Raw genomic sequence first — 14,533 nt, 5'->3', positions numbered from 1 at the left:
TTGTGGAGCATAGGTAGTTGAGACAATGAGAGGGGTAGGAACTACATGAGTACGATGACCCATAGGTGCATACGATTGGTACACACTTGTAGGTACTTTTGCAGGCATTGAGCTACCATGTAGCAGTGCTTTACTAACAAATGAGGTCCATGGCGTTGTCGAGAAATTTGCGGTCTTTCCAGGAAAGCACCGGGCTTTTGGCTGTGAGAGTTTGTAAGAGAACTCCAAAACTATATGAAGGACTTAAATCATAGATGCCATGAAGACTAGGGTTTGGAAGGAAGTGCAATCAAAGAAGCCCCACTCTTTCTCTCTTGCACTCACACACACAAAGAAAGAACACAAAAGAGAGTGTCAACACAACACAAAGATGAAAACATCAAGGCTATGGTCATATCGTATCATGGGTAATATGAAAGGGTTAATAGATAAGTTAATGGCATCAATCTTGGCTGACCAAATAGGCTACAAATTGTTCTTTGGAATTGTAGTTTTGTGCTTACCATAATATATATATTTTGTCTAGTGATTGGGATTAATTGTGTGTACAAATCATCTTGGTTCATAGCAAAATAACTACACTTACATCAAAAGAAAATTTATAGTCTATGAGAGGTAGTATAATGGGATCCGGGGATAGAAGTATTTCAATGAGCTTTTCTGGGCCAAAGAGAAACGCTATACGTTGTTGAAAGTGTATTTTACGGCTAATCCATACGTTAATTCTAATAGATCGTACATAGTGAAAACGATAGAAATTATCATCATGTGGATTATTCATCTAGGATAACTCTAGTATGTGTAAAATGTAGATATGAGAGAAGAGAAGGGAAGGGAAGAGAAGAGAGTTTCCCTCCCAAGCCCTATTCTTGCCCGTAGGCAATAAGGATACTGCGGGGAGAGATGTACCTGTATTAGCAAGGAGAACCTAAAATTTGTAGAGAGGATGAATTACTAAGAGTGAGAGAGATAGGTTTGGTTAAGGAGATGAGATTAGATATATATATATGTTGGATTAGAGATGAAAAAGAAAACAACAAGAAATCAAGAAAACATCAATGTAAAACACATCTTACTTGACAAACCCTTCGGCACCATTATTGATGGAGAGAGAAGAAGAGGGGAGAATTCAAATTTGATTAATACGCCAAGTCCACAACCTTCTTTGGTTAGAGTTGATCTTCCAAGGATAGCATGCAAGAATGACTAGTCTTCCTCTAGGAGAAAGTGCAGGCTTAGGCTTTTGTTAATGGCTAAGTACAATTTGGCATTACTACTCACTCCCTCATGAATTCCTCTCATAAATGGCTTGAATGCTTGAGTGATTTTCAAGGAAGAAGAAGTCCCCTTTTATAGGTGAAGGGAACCCCCAAGGGTTTACACAAGAAGAGAGGAGCCAGTGTGAACAGAAACTGGAAAAGTTGGAAATGATCTGTCCCTGCATGATGTGGGCAGACTGGGGTCCAGTATTTTGATCATATCTCCTTAACCGTGGGTCAAAATAAAAGAGTAAAAATATGGGCAGAAACGTCAGCTCATTACCTACGACTTCCTTATTATATGCATTTTCCAATTCAGATTGGAACCTTGTGTAAAAAAATCATCAAAATAGGATACAGTTTTAGCAGCAAAAGTCTTCTTGTGGTCCCCTTAGCTTAGACTTTTATTTGATTCCAATGGACACCTCATGCCATATGAAAGCATGACATTCTCCTTGACAATGTTTTGTACTCATGCTTGCAATAATGCATTAAAATATCCCACTAGGATTTGATTCCCTCCTAGTAGCTATTTAAAAAGAAATATGAAAAAATATGAAAAATATATAGAATATATATAGATTGGAAATTACCCTAGATATAGGATCTAGATAGGGTGTGAGATAATAATGAGATGGTAGAAATTTGATCCTTTTTCCTGCAATGGGAATCTTTACTCCTGTACCATCTAGTTTGGACAAGCTGTAAGTAGCATTTTCATGCACATGCTTTACAACATACAGTCCAAACCATCTTTTTGAGAACTTACGCATGATTGTGTGCTGGCTATCAAGGCTACTATCATACACTAAAACCCAGTCACCTTTGTCAATTGCTTTGCTCCTAAGTCGATGTCGCTTATCAAAGTAGTCCTTGTTTTTCAGCCTTGCATTTTTGAGTCGTTCTTTTGCAGCTTCAATGTCTCCAGGTCTTCTCTCTAGCTGCCTTATACGCAGTGCAAGGAGACCTTCCCTGCTAAGCCCCTCTTGCCAAGGTAGTACATTCCATGTGGGAATTGTATCTTCAATCGGCATCACTGGCTTTTGACCATACATTAGCTCCGCAGGCATATAACCAGTTACTGAGCTATGTGTTGTACGATCAACCCATAAAGCATATGGTAACAATTTTGGCCACTCACCAACTCTTCCTTCGCAAGCCTTGGCCAAATCTTTAATGATAGGAGGATGCCCTCTTTCACTCTTTCCATTGCCTTCAGGGTTGTAAGCTGTAGTAAGAGAAAGCTTGATTCCTAATCTAGAAAAGACTCTCCCTTGCTTCTTCGGCATCCAGCTCACCTCTCTCTGCAGCGATCTTTCCCACACAACCATAACGGCAAATCACCTCATCAAGAAGGAATTTGCACACAGCTTCTGTGGTTTTAGCTGTTAATGCTCTTTCTTCAACTTGATTAGTTAGGTCCTCTCGTGCAAGAACCAAGTATCTCATCTGCCAGAGTCCTAAAGGCATTGTGACTAGATCCACAACCCATTTATAGTGCATGGCTAGTGGATATGTAGGGTGCAATCCATCAGGATGTCGAACATTTGAATACATTTGACAAGTTACACATGACTCTACAAACTGAGATACATCTTTATACATACCCTTCCACCAGTATTTTTCTTTCAACTTGGTTGCCCATACACCCCTATGTCCAGCCCATAGACTCTCATGAAACTCTTGCATGAGCTTTACTTGAGTCTGTTTTTTACATATAACCCGTTGTGGTGTAGCACCCTTTTGTTTAGGATGCTTCCACAAGTAACCATCCCTTAAAAGTACCCATATGCTTTCCTGCGTATCCTCTTGAATTCTTGTTCAGACCAATCATCCTGTTTTGTTAGAGTACTCAAGTAGCTTCAAATAGAAAGCCAATCACCTTCATAAAGATCTTTCAAGAATAATTCAAGTGAATTAGTCATGCAGACATTGTTAGCTTTGACATGAGAGATAGAATAGAACTTTGTGCCTACATCTCCCTCATCAATCATTTGTGACTCATCTTCATACCTTGCCCTTGATAGCATATCTGCCACTGTATTGTCTTTACCTGCAATGTGCTTAAACTCAGGATTTGAGGACTTAATGTAGGCAATCCACCACAACATAGCAATGTCTGGCATTGAGCAGCTTGTAATCATCCCAAGAAGTGGTAGACAATCTGTTTCTACAACCACACATGCACCAATTAGGTACTCTTTTCCACTTTTCAAGGTTGTAACCATACCCCATAACTCTCTCTTTATCTGTGGATAGTTTCTTTGGCGAGCACTTAGTACCTTTGCTCCAAATCTTACCACATACCTGTGTCCTTCTTTGTCATCTTGCCCTATTGCCCATCCAATCCCTGTAGGACTGGTGTCTATTGTCACAATTACTGGCCTTTGACACTCCTAGTATACCTTTCTCAAAGTCTTTTTTGTTGACTGGAGCAACTCCTTTAGCTTTTTCATGGATTTTGCATGTGATTCTGTCCATTTAAACTTTTGATTCTTTCTAAGCAGCTGATAAAGAGGATCAGCTACATGTGCATAATGTGGAATCCAAATAACATAGAAGACACATGCTCCCAGAAACCTTCTAACCTGAGTGATGATAGTGAACTTTTCTTTCATTCTTTGGATGGCATCTACCTTTGTTGGACAAGGTTTCCTACCATAAGGCCCGCAAATGTGCCCCACAATGAGCACTTCATTGACACCAAACATAGACTTTTTCCATGACAATGTAAGATTCACTTCTTCCAACCTAGACAAAATTTTATCACAATCATTTATGTGATTTACCACAAACTTGCGACATCCCTTGAGATCCAAAGCTTCATCTTTGTCACTTTCTTCACATTCTTTGATAGGCAAATCATCAATGAAAGGCATTGTGATTTGAGGAATAAAGTCACGTACGACCTTATTCATCCCATTCATCATATGTGCAACCGAGTTGGTTGCTCCCTGTGGCAAGGTACACATCCTTACCAAACCCAAAGGTGTCCTCATGGTTGTCAAGTCTCTGCTTTTGATTGCAAGCTGAAATTGATCATACCCTGAGTAGAGATCCCCCATTGAGTAGATTGCCCTCCCTGCAAACGCCTCTGCAACCTCATCCACAATTGGACCTGTACCTACATTTCTAATTGTCACCTTGTTCACTGGTTGCATATCTTGGATGAAGCGTAGAGAACCATTCTTCTTTGGAACTGTGAACCACCTGTTTGAATATGGAGCACAAGAAGGCTCCAAGATTCCCATTTTGATTTTCTCATTCAGTAGCTCTACTTACTTTGGCAAATGAGCCTTTGGAACCGGAATAGGCCGCAGATTCCAAGGCACATGAGATATTGTGAAAATTACCATAGGAGCTACAATAGAAGGATCAACATGTCCTATCTCATGTGGCTCAAATGCAAAAGCCTTACCATGCTTTGAAAGCATCTCTTTGAAGCACTTTGTCTCCTCCTGTGTTAGAAACTCCTCGCGACCAATATGCAACTCTTAGAAAGACTCCTTTGTGAAGGTATGCCCAATCTTTTTAGGATTCCTCAAACTTGGTTGTAAAGAAGCCTGCTCAATCTTTTTCCTATTGTTGGGTGGTAAGGGTGAAGCTACTGGTTTCACCTTCTTTGCTACACTCTTGAATTTAGTTTCAAATGGACTTCTGAGCCAACTGTTTGGTTTTCTTTAAAGGCTTCTATTACTTGATACATTTCCATAGAGCAAACTTCCACAATTTCATTTTCAAGATGCAAACTAGACCCCATTATAGCATCAAGCTCACCCATAGTATCTACAAAAGAAACTTGTTCACACAAACCCAAAACATTTTCAGTAGGCTCTAGAAACCCACTTTCTTTCATGCCCATTTATACATTATGTACATATTGCCTCTCACATCTCTTCAAATCTTCAAGTTTTGTAAAACATACTGATCCATTCCTTGTTACCAAGGAGCCCGTTGAGAAAGTTTCACCTATTTTTGGATCAGGCGAGACCCTTTTTTTTCTGTACCACTGCAATCCCGCTTTACAATGGTACTTGGCCAAAACCCATCATTTCCCTATTGTCATGAAACTCTTTGCTCACCTTTGGTAGAGGATGTTCTCTGAGGTTATCCGATTTCTTTCATGGTTCACACAAACTGTGAGAAATTGGACAGCATGTTTACCATCTTTGCTACGTATCCTAGCATATGCTGAACCATCGTCCATTACCTTTGTTTTCATTCGAACTCCCAGAATGTACGGATGTCCAAGGATGAGATGATATGAAGATGTATCTTGTACAAAGAAGTTTTGGTCAATCTTTACATCACCTATTGTCACCTTCACACCTGGACATGCTGCATACAATTCACCAGATGAATTGTTGCCACTTTTACCATCCAGCCATGATCTGTGTCCATTGGCCATTTGCACTTGTTGTTCTGTAGTAGCCCTTGCCCAATGACTTCGTGAATAGTAACTCCTAGGAATATCTTCAACTTCTTCATCATCATTTAAGAAATGCACTTGCTTCACTCTCCCACTAGATTGGTAGCATCCTACCATAGTTCCATCCTCCTCCTCCTTATTTTGCAGTTGTATCCCTTGTGTCTTCGAGGTTTCCCCTTCAACCTTTAGACGAGAAACTTCAGCAAGAGTTTGCCTCTTCCTCTTGATGATGTCAATGATGGAGTTCATGCTTTGCAATGCCAAGAATTTCTCCCATAGTAAACTCAATCTTGCTATTTAAGATCCTTTCCTCCAAGACTTTCTTTAAATCTGTAGCAACCTCAATATCAGATTGTAGTTTATAAGTTGGGCCTTTTGTCTTACCTTTTGTTGGCTCTTTCTTCTTTCTTGTTGTAGACTCCTCCATTAGTACTTCAGGTGGAGATTCTCCTTGTGTTGAGGATGTTTGAGAAGGCATTGAGTCGCTTCTTCCTCCACTTCTAGAAGCTCTTTTTGATGCTCCTTCATCAGCATTCTCACGTCTGCGCTTCTCTTCTACAATTGCCTCATTTTGTAATGTAGGCATGCACTGAGAATGAGTCCACTGGATCATTCCATCCTTTTTCTAGACGTATGTAATCACTTGCTTCATATAGAATGTCTTTTGTAAGCTTTCCCTTTTTAGCTAATTGCATGACATTTGGCCAAATTTGACCATGATGGTCACTCACCTCTTCATCACAAAAATGCTCAATTTTTACTCCATAAATAGCTGCCTCAACTAAAGAGGTGGTATGCTTAGTTGCCATATATTCAACTAAGGTTTGCATTCCCCCCTTCCCAAAGTTAGTTCTCAAGGGTAGACCTGTCTCTCTTAAGTGGATTTTACCATCCTTAAAAAAGACAACATCTTTTGACAAAGCATCACTAAAATCATCACAATCCCTTCTTACATGGTCTGTACTATCACACCAAATACATCTATTAACAAACCCTTCTTTGGGCTGTTGTCTTTGCCTAGAAAGTGGCCCTGACGGTGATAGCCGTTTTTTGGCTTTCCATAATTCCCATAGTAAGCTATCTCACCCTATCAAATCACTCAAACATTTTGGATATCCCTACCATTTCACTGTATAGGTGTGTGTGAGTTAGGGGACTTTTCCCATATCTTCTTAAAAACCCTCAATTAGCTAGTCATTGGGCTAGTTGAGCCAAAAATAAAAAAATAAAAATAAAAAATATAAGTATATTATGGCCCATTTGTGTGTAAATATTTTATTGTATATAGGGCCTAAATAAAATGATTTTTTTATAATTATTTTGGTATTTATTTAAATATTTATACTTAGGTGTGTGTTATTTATGCTATGTACATTGACTCATCATTACCATATTTTTTCTTACCATTTTGCATACTCTTTATTCCATTTATAAATAATTTCATGCAAGCTTCTCTTATTTTTGGTGTAACTCCATCCCAACAAAAATCCAAAAAAACTAGTTTTATTTATGTGTATATTTTTTCACTATTGTGATTTTTTCCTTCCTACATATATTCTCTTTTACTCTCATAAATTAGAACACCAAAAATATTCATCTTTTTATGGTAGACTTATAATGAGAGAGATTTATTTTGACCCCTTTATATTTTTTCCACCTATATTATTTATATTTGACATGTATATATTTTTTTAGACCCCTCAATATTTGATTTTCTTAGTTGTACTATTCACTTATATCATGATCTCAACAATATCTTCAATTATAGACCTACCAAATAAGGTCAAGGGTATGTGGCATGCATGCATGCACCATGGGGAGCTCACTCTTGGAGGTATTCAAAAGAATCATCCAAAGAAGGACCTCACAAGGACCTTGTGCAGTGGAAAAAATAGTCGGTTTTGCTGAATTTTTAAAGATCACATGCTCCCCGAATTTGAAAAGGTGATACAAACAAAAGTTGTAGCTCGTGAGCTGAAATTTCACCTCCCATGTTTTCATATATTTTTGAGCTACGAGATGTGAGCTATGATTTTATTGGTGGACCTCAGTTTGCCCATGCTATGCAGCCACACTCCCTCTTCCACTTTATCGTTTTCCTCTTTCACACACACTCCTCCCTCTCCTTCCCACTCCCAAACCTGCAACTCCCATGTCCTAATTCACCCTTTTCACCATTGCCACATCTCTCACACTTCCATAGCCTTCATCCTCCATTTCTACACCCTATGTGTCCCCCTTTCTCTCTACATATATGTCCATATTACCATACTCTCTTCAGCTTTGTAAAGAACTTCAAAAAATCAGCAAAAATCCAAGGATAACCTCTGCAAATGAAGGCTTTTATCATGAATTTTCCAAGGTTTGAAGATAACATATCTTCATCGACACGCGCTACTTCGCCATGCTGACTGCTTCTTCTTCCGGTGCTGTAAAGAGGTGAATGTCAACTTCTCCAAGGCTTCAACCTCTCTTTACAAGCTCATCCCTTCTCTAACTTTTCTCATCATATATCTCACCATTTGGTGAATGATTTTGTAAATATTTTTTAGTGATAATTACTAATTACTAACCACTAACCTTATTGTAAAATGCACCCTCTACTAAAGTAGGCACTCCCAAATTATTCACTCAATCCTCTCTCCTATCATCCTCAATAATTCTCTTCCCTTGAGCCCACATCCATGTGACTCAAAGGACAAGAGAGACCCACCCTCATTAAAAAAAAAAGCAAAATATTTTATTCCTTCAAATAAACTTGATTAAGTTCAATCTTAATCGGGGCTTCTAAAACCTATAAATAGAGCCCTTCTCTCCCTTGTAAATCATCACATGATCACACTACACCACACCATTCTCAACACATAACACACCACTCTTTAAGCCTAGTTGTGTAGAGTGTGTGCATTATGAGTGCTCTATTCCATCACTACACATAGGTGCATGGAGAAGCTTGAAGTTAGTTATGCCATCTAGAGGAGTGGAGTGTATGCCATACTCTTCACCACACTTGTAGCCTACTCTTCTGCATAAATAAGATTTATAGTTTTGTGTGCAATTGTATGCTGCAACTACGACTCTTCTCTCCAAATTGACTTGATAAGTTGGCTCATCAGGTGGTTGAAGGTATATTGTCCTTGAAGTTTGTTGTGCCATTTCATGCTTGGTGGTTTGAGGGCTTGTTGAATTGTTTGCCTAAACGGTGAATTGTAAGAGGGTACTCGGTGAGAGGGCTCCCGTGACCCTAAGACAATTTGTGTATTGGCAACAAGGTCAAGTTTTGTGTTGTCTCTCTATTTCTCATCAAGCTTTGTGTGTATCTAGTCTTTAAGGCTAAGACTGAGTTGCTCAAGTTGATTTGTGCTCTTTACCTCTCTCTGTCATGGTGAATGTTTGTGTTTGGTGTGTGTGGCTATCTTGCATTCCCCTCTCTTTGTGCGTTTGAGTAAAAGGAGATATCACGTGCGTCCTAGTTCGCATCTACAACTAGGTGGTGTCCCTTTTCTTGTTTAGTTTCTGGCTGTGGGTTGTTGTTGTCTCTGATTGTGCTTGCCCCAGCCCCAATTGAGCAGCACGGGAGCCTCGAAGGGTGTTTAGAGGCCGCTCTTCTTGTTGCCCACCCCGGACCACCTCAAATTGGTGCCCCCACTGAGGACAGCATGTGTATGTTTTGTGTAGGCTCAACCTTTAGCATAATCAAGTAGCTTGCATGAATCACGAGAATTTGTATGATCCTTTCATTCCGATTGCAAGGCAAAAGGTACACATAATTGTTAGTACTAAGTTGCAATTTCAATGTGTAATTCGTAGAATTTTAGGTCCTCTTAGGTTGGCAGAGATAAACGCATCAGTAAATCCTTTTATTTTGCCTCTCATTAGGTACGACTTTAGTTTGGACGTCTATATTTTTGTTTTGTTTTAAGAATCAGGTCATGCATAGACCATGGATAATGGCCCAGGAATAGAGGTTTTCCCCTTTCATTTCACTCCACACATTAGAGTAAACATTGCAATTAGTAGAAAAATCCATTTTCAACAACGTATGGTGTTCAATTTTGGTGCCCAAAGAGTAGGAGAAATTCTTGCGTCACCAAACCCTATCATTCTACCTCTTATTGATTATCATAGGTCATTTGATGTGAATATTTTTATTTTGTTATAGAATAGATTGCAATTTAGAAAATATTATTGTGTAAATCTTTTAAAGAAAGAAAAAACAAAAACGCGTCACTTTGAAATCAATTCAATGGAGATCCAACGCCAAATGTCTGGATATCTTCTTTTCTTTGGAGAGCCTGGAGAGGATGCAGAATTATTTTTAGCAAATTTCAAGATGTCTTGCCGTATCAAGAGGATAGTAACTGATCAAGAACGTGTAGAAATGTTTGAGGTGGTCCTTAGGAAAGATGCTAGCACTTGGTTTGATTCTTTGCCTGAGGAAGTTAAGGGGAATTACACAGAAGTTTTGAATCGTTTCAAGAAATACTTCTTTGATCCCCAAAACACTCAAAAACTATGGCAAGACATTGTTTCTCATAAGCAAAAAGACTTAGATGACTACTACTTGTACAAGCAAGAGTTTCTACGTCTTTGGGCTCTATGGATACGAAATGTTGCTAACCCTGGTGATGGTGCAGAATTTCTAAAGAAGGAGAGGTTCATAGCCAGACTCTATCCTGACCTTAAGGTAAAAGTTGAGGCGGGTGCACCTGCTACCTTTGATGCAGCTGAAACTAGGGCTGCTGAGAAATATAGGAAACTCAAGTGCTTAAGGGGGGAGGTTCCAATAGAAGGTCTTAGACCCAAAGGTAAGTCACAAGCATCAACATCTAGGGAGCTTCCTGAGGTAACGACGGAAGTGATTGAGAAGTTAAATGAATCTTTAAGCAGCTTGTCAATTCACCTTGGACAAGCTGTAGGTCCAAAGGGACAAGCAAAGAAGTCTGAAGAGCGAGATTCACGACCTAGGAGAGTCTTGCAATGTTGGAATTGCAGTGAGTCTGGACATGGGATGTATAATTGTCCTTGGCCCCGTGGGGAGCCAGGGAGACCTAACTTGAATTACCCAGTGATGAATGCAGGAGAAGGAACTAGTCAGCAACCACGGCTTCTACAAAGGCCAAATGGAGCAAGACCACCTCCACAAGGAGTGGAAGGAGTTCCACCTTTGCCAGACCCAAATGTGCATGTGGTAGAGGTGACAAATTCAAGAGAGGTTGACATGGAAGTGAATGGCATTAAGCGTGGCCGAGGGAAAGGTAAGGAGAAAGAAGGAGTTACATCACAAAGTGACCATGGACGAGGTAAGAAGGCAAAGGAGACCAAGGAAGCTAAGAGGACTCGACGTCATATCAATCTCCAAGACTTCCCTCTTGGACATGGTATGGCTCCATACAACCTATTGGAAGACATGAGAGGTAAGGGTCCTGATATCTCATGGCCTCAGTTTCTTGCATTATGCTCACAAGTTAGGAGGGATTTAACACTAGGTTGGTAATGGAACACTTTTATGTCTTGGGACACTTTTATGTCCTGTTAAGTGACCATTTTCCTTGAATTATGTCAAAAGTTTTAAAATGAATTTTGAGGTGCTATCTGTCTAGAAAGTTGTCTCGTGAGCTGAAAAAAACTCGATATTTTTTTGGAATATAAATTCCATCTTTAACCTTGTCCTTGCACAACATTTCACAACCTAAACTGTGTGAAAAAATGGGTCCTGTTTTTGGATTTTTTCAACTTTTTGCAACCATACCACTCTAGAATTCATGTTTGTGAGGTCTATAATGCAAGAGAACTATCTTTAGTAGTCCTCAACATGTCCTGATGCTTCTAGGGAGAAATAAATGTTAAAGTTGTAAGTTATGACCAAGTTACAAAAATTGTCAAATCCTGTTTTTTAGCCAATTTTAGCTCTTCTATGATTTTTTTGGTGGCTTTCATGATATCCAAATGCAGTTTTTATTTTCTATGTCGCATATTGTAACATAAAGCTAATATTCCTTGAGTTTTGGGACACCTAATACCCTATTTTGCATAGTAGACAACGATGGTTGATTTTTTCAATTATAGAAGAAAATGAAACATTCTAGTATATCAAGTATAGCTTTTTCAATATTGTTAGTTTCTTGTGACAACTACATGCATTTTGTAGGTAGTAACCATATCTAGTCATAAGGATCAAATTTGGCTAGATATTGAATAGTTTCTATGGGATTCTACAACTCATAATGTTGAATCCAGTTTTCTCATGTTTGCTGTATTTAGCACTTCATCTTTGTCCCCAAGATTCCCCTTTGTAAGAGATGTATTATTCTTTTGACATGCGCCATGGCTCCTTATGAACCTAAAGGACAATAGCAAACTAAGAAAACATGCATATATTATTTGTATTGAGCGTGGCTATAGAAACTTTGATGATAGGTTTGCAGAATGGTAAAAATTCAACTTTTTTGTACCTATTTCTTTTTTGTACCTGAGTGAGAAGCAATCATATGTTCTGATCACCAATCCATTGAAGTTAACTAGGGAATTTATCTCAAGTCCTACAAAAATCCCTAATCTTATTTTTATGCAACAAAACGTAAGAAATGACTGTTTTGATGAAAATGTACTGGTTCATCAACTTTGGAGGCTTTGTGTGACCAAAAGATGAGAAATTTTACAAGTTTCTTATTTTTTCCATGTGTAGTAGGCCTTGAACTATAACATCATGAAAGGATTTTACAAAATGAGTGGATCTACTATGGTTTTGGAGGTTTTTTTCAAAACCCTGAAAGGACACTTTTATGTCCTGTTAAGTTACCAACCTAGTGTTAACAAAGGCAGTTAGCACTAGGAGAAAGATAAAAGAGAGTGTTCCTGTTGTAAAAATTGCACATGCTGAAATGAATGAGGATATTACACCTGTGCTAGATTGTTACATCAAAGGAAGATTGGTTAGGAAAGGTCTAGTGGATGGGGGTGCACAAATTTGCATCATGACAGAGGGACTCATGCAAAAACTAAGCATGCACATCCATGAGACACCTGAAATTAAAGTCAAGATGGCAAACAATAGCAAAGCTAGGTGTGTAGGCATTTGTAAAAATGTCTCTGTGGAGGCCTTTGGCATTAAGAAGGCAGTGGATTTCTATGTCATGTCTACCAAAGGAAATGGTTACCCATTTATCCTAGGGAGACCATGGCTAATGAAAATGCGAGCTTTGCAGAATTGGGAGAGTGGAAAGCTAATTTGCAGGAATGACAATCATAAGAAGGTTGTCTTTGACATGAAGGAGTAACGCCAAGAGGAGCTCCATGAAGAATCATCTCAAAGTGAGACGGAGGAAGGCTGGACCGATAGCACTTCAGAAGGAGAAAGTAGCGGCAGCATTACTGAAGAGGAGTCTTCCATCGAAGTCATGGGGGTAAGGTTTAAGCCAAACAACCAAGAGACCTCTTGCCCAGGTTTGGAAGAGGTAGGTTCCCAAGAAAACCAAAAAGTGGAAGATGAAAGAATGCTATAAGGTATGTTATCTACAACACTTACAAAGGATGAAAGAGAGGATCTCAAATGTGTGCTAAGGAAATTTCCTAGGCTTTTTGCTAAAGACTACACCGATGTGCGTGGAGTAGATGCTGTTCAACACAAAATTGAGTTGAAAACAGAGGCCACACCTAACTCTCAGAAGCTACGAATGCTAGGAGTCATCAAGGAGCAGGCTTTACTCAAGGAAGTAAGAAAGCTTCTAGCAGCAGGTTTCATTTATCCAGTGGAGAATTCAGAGTGGGTCTCTCCCGTTGTTGTCACTCCTAAGAAAAATGGCAAGTGGAGGGTGTGTGTGGATTACCGTCCGCTCAATGAGGCAAAAAAAAGAGATCACCTTCCCCTCCCATTTTAGGATGAGATACTAAATGAGGTAGCTGGTCATGAGAAGTACACTGTGTGTGATGGCTACTCGGGTTACTTTCAAATAGGTATCGCATTGGAAGATCAGTTGAAAACAACCTTCATCACTCCTTGGGGTTGTTATGCTTTTAGAGTCATGCCATTTGGACTGACAAATGCTCCTGCAACTTTCCAACGCTTCATGAACATGGTGTTTCAAGCATTCTTTGGAAAGTCCATTAGGGTTTTTATTGATGATTTTTGCATTTATAGCTCAAAATCATTGCATCTACAAAGGGTAGAAGAAGGTTTAAAGAAGCTCTACAACATGGGAGGTCAACTCAACCCCGACAAGTGTCACATAGGTGAGGATGAAGTGATCTTGCTTGGTCACAAGGTTTCCTATAAAGGCATTGAGGTGGATCCTTCAAAGGCAAAGGCTCTTATTGAGCTCCCATCACCCAAGAATCTCAAAGAGGTCATCTCATTCATTCAAAAGGTGAAGTATATGTCACACTTTATTCACTTAGCTTCGGAGTTGCTTCATCCTTTGCAAAAGTTGACACAACAAGTAGAATTTGCATGGTCTTATGAGCTTGATTAGTACTTTTGTAACATTAAAGTCATTTTGTCAGAGCTACCAACACTCATGCCTCCTTGTTGAGAGTACACATTCTTTGTTAGCTCTAGTGTTGGGAAGGAAACAATTGGTGCAGTTTTATTACAACAAGATCCCCACAATACCAGGATGCGACCCATCTACTTTGCTAGTAGGGTCATGAATGCTTTGGAGAGAGGCTACACGGAGGCAGAACTCATGATGCTTTCTCTCATGTTTGCGGTGAGAAAGTTTAGATCCTACTTGCTACCAAAACCTTTTGTAATTCTTACTGCAGAAAATTTGTTTCCTTGGGTGTCATCTCAAATGAATCTTAGCACTAGGATGTCAAGCTCACAAGCTCACAAGCTCATCTAGCA

Source organism: Adiantum capillus-veneris, chromosome 24 (assembly GCF_014529385.1).
Source record: "Adiantum capillus-veneris isolate H3 chromosome 24, ASM1452938v2, whole genome shotgun sequence".
Classification (NCBI taxonomy): Eukaryota; Viridiplantae; Streptophyta; class Polypodiopsida; order Polypodiales; family Pteridaceae; genus Adiantum; species Adiantum capillus-veneris.
This window is presented reverse-complemented; position numbering follows the sequence as displayed.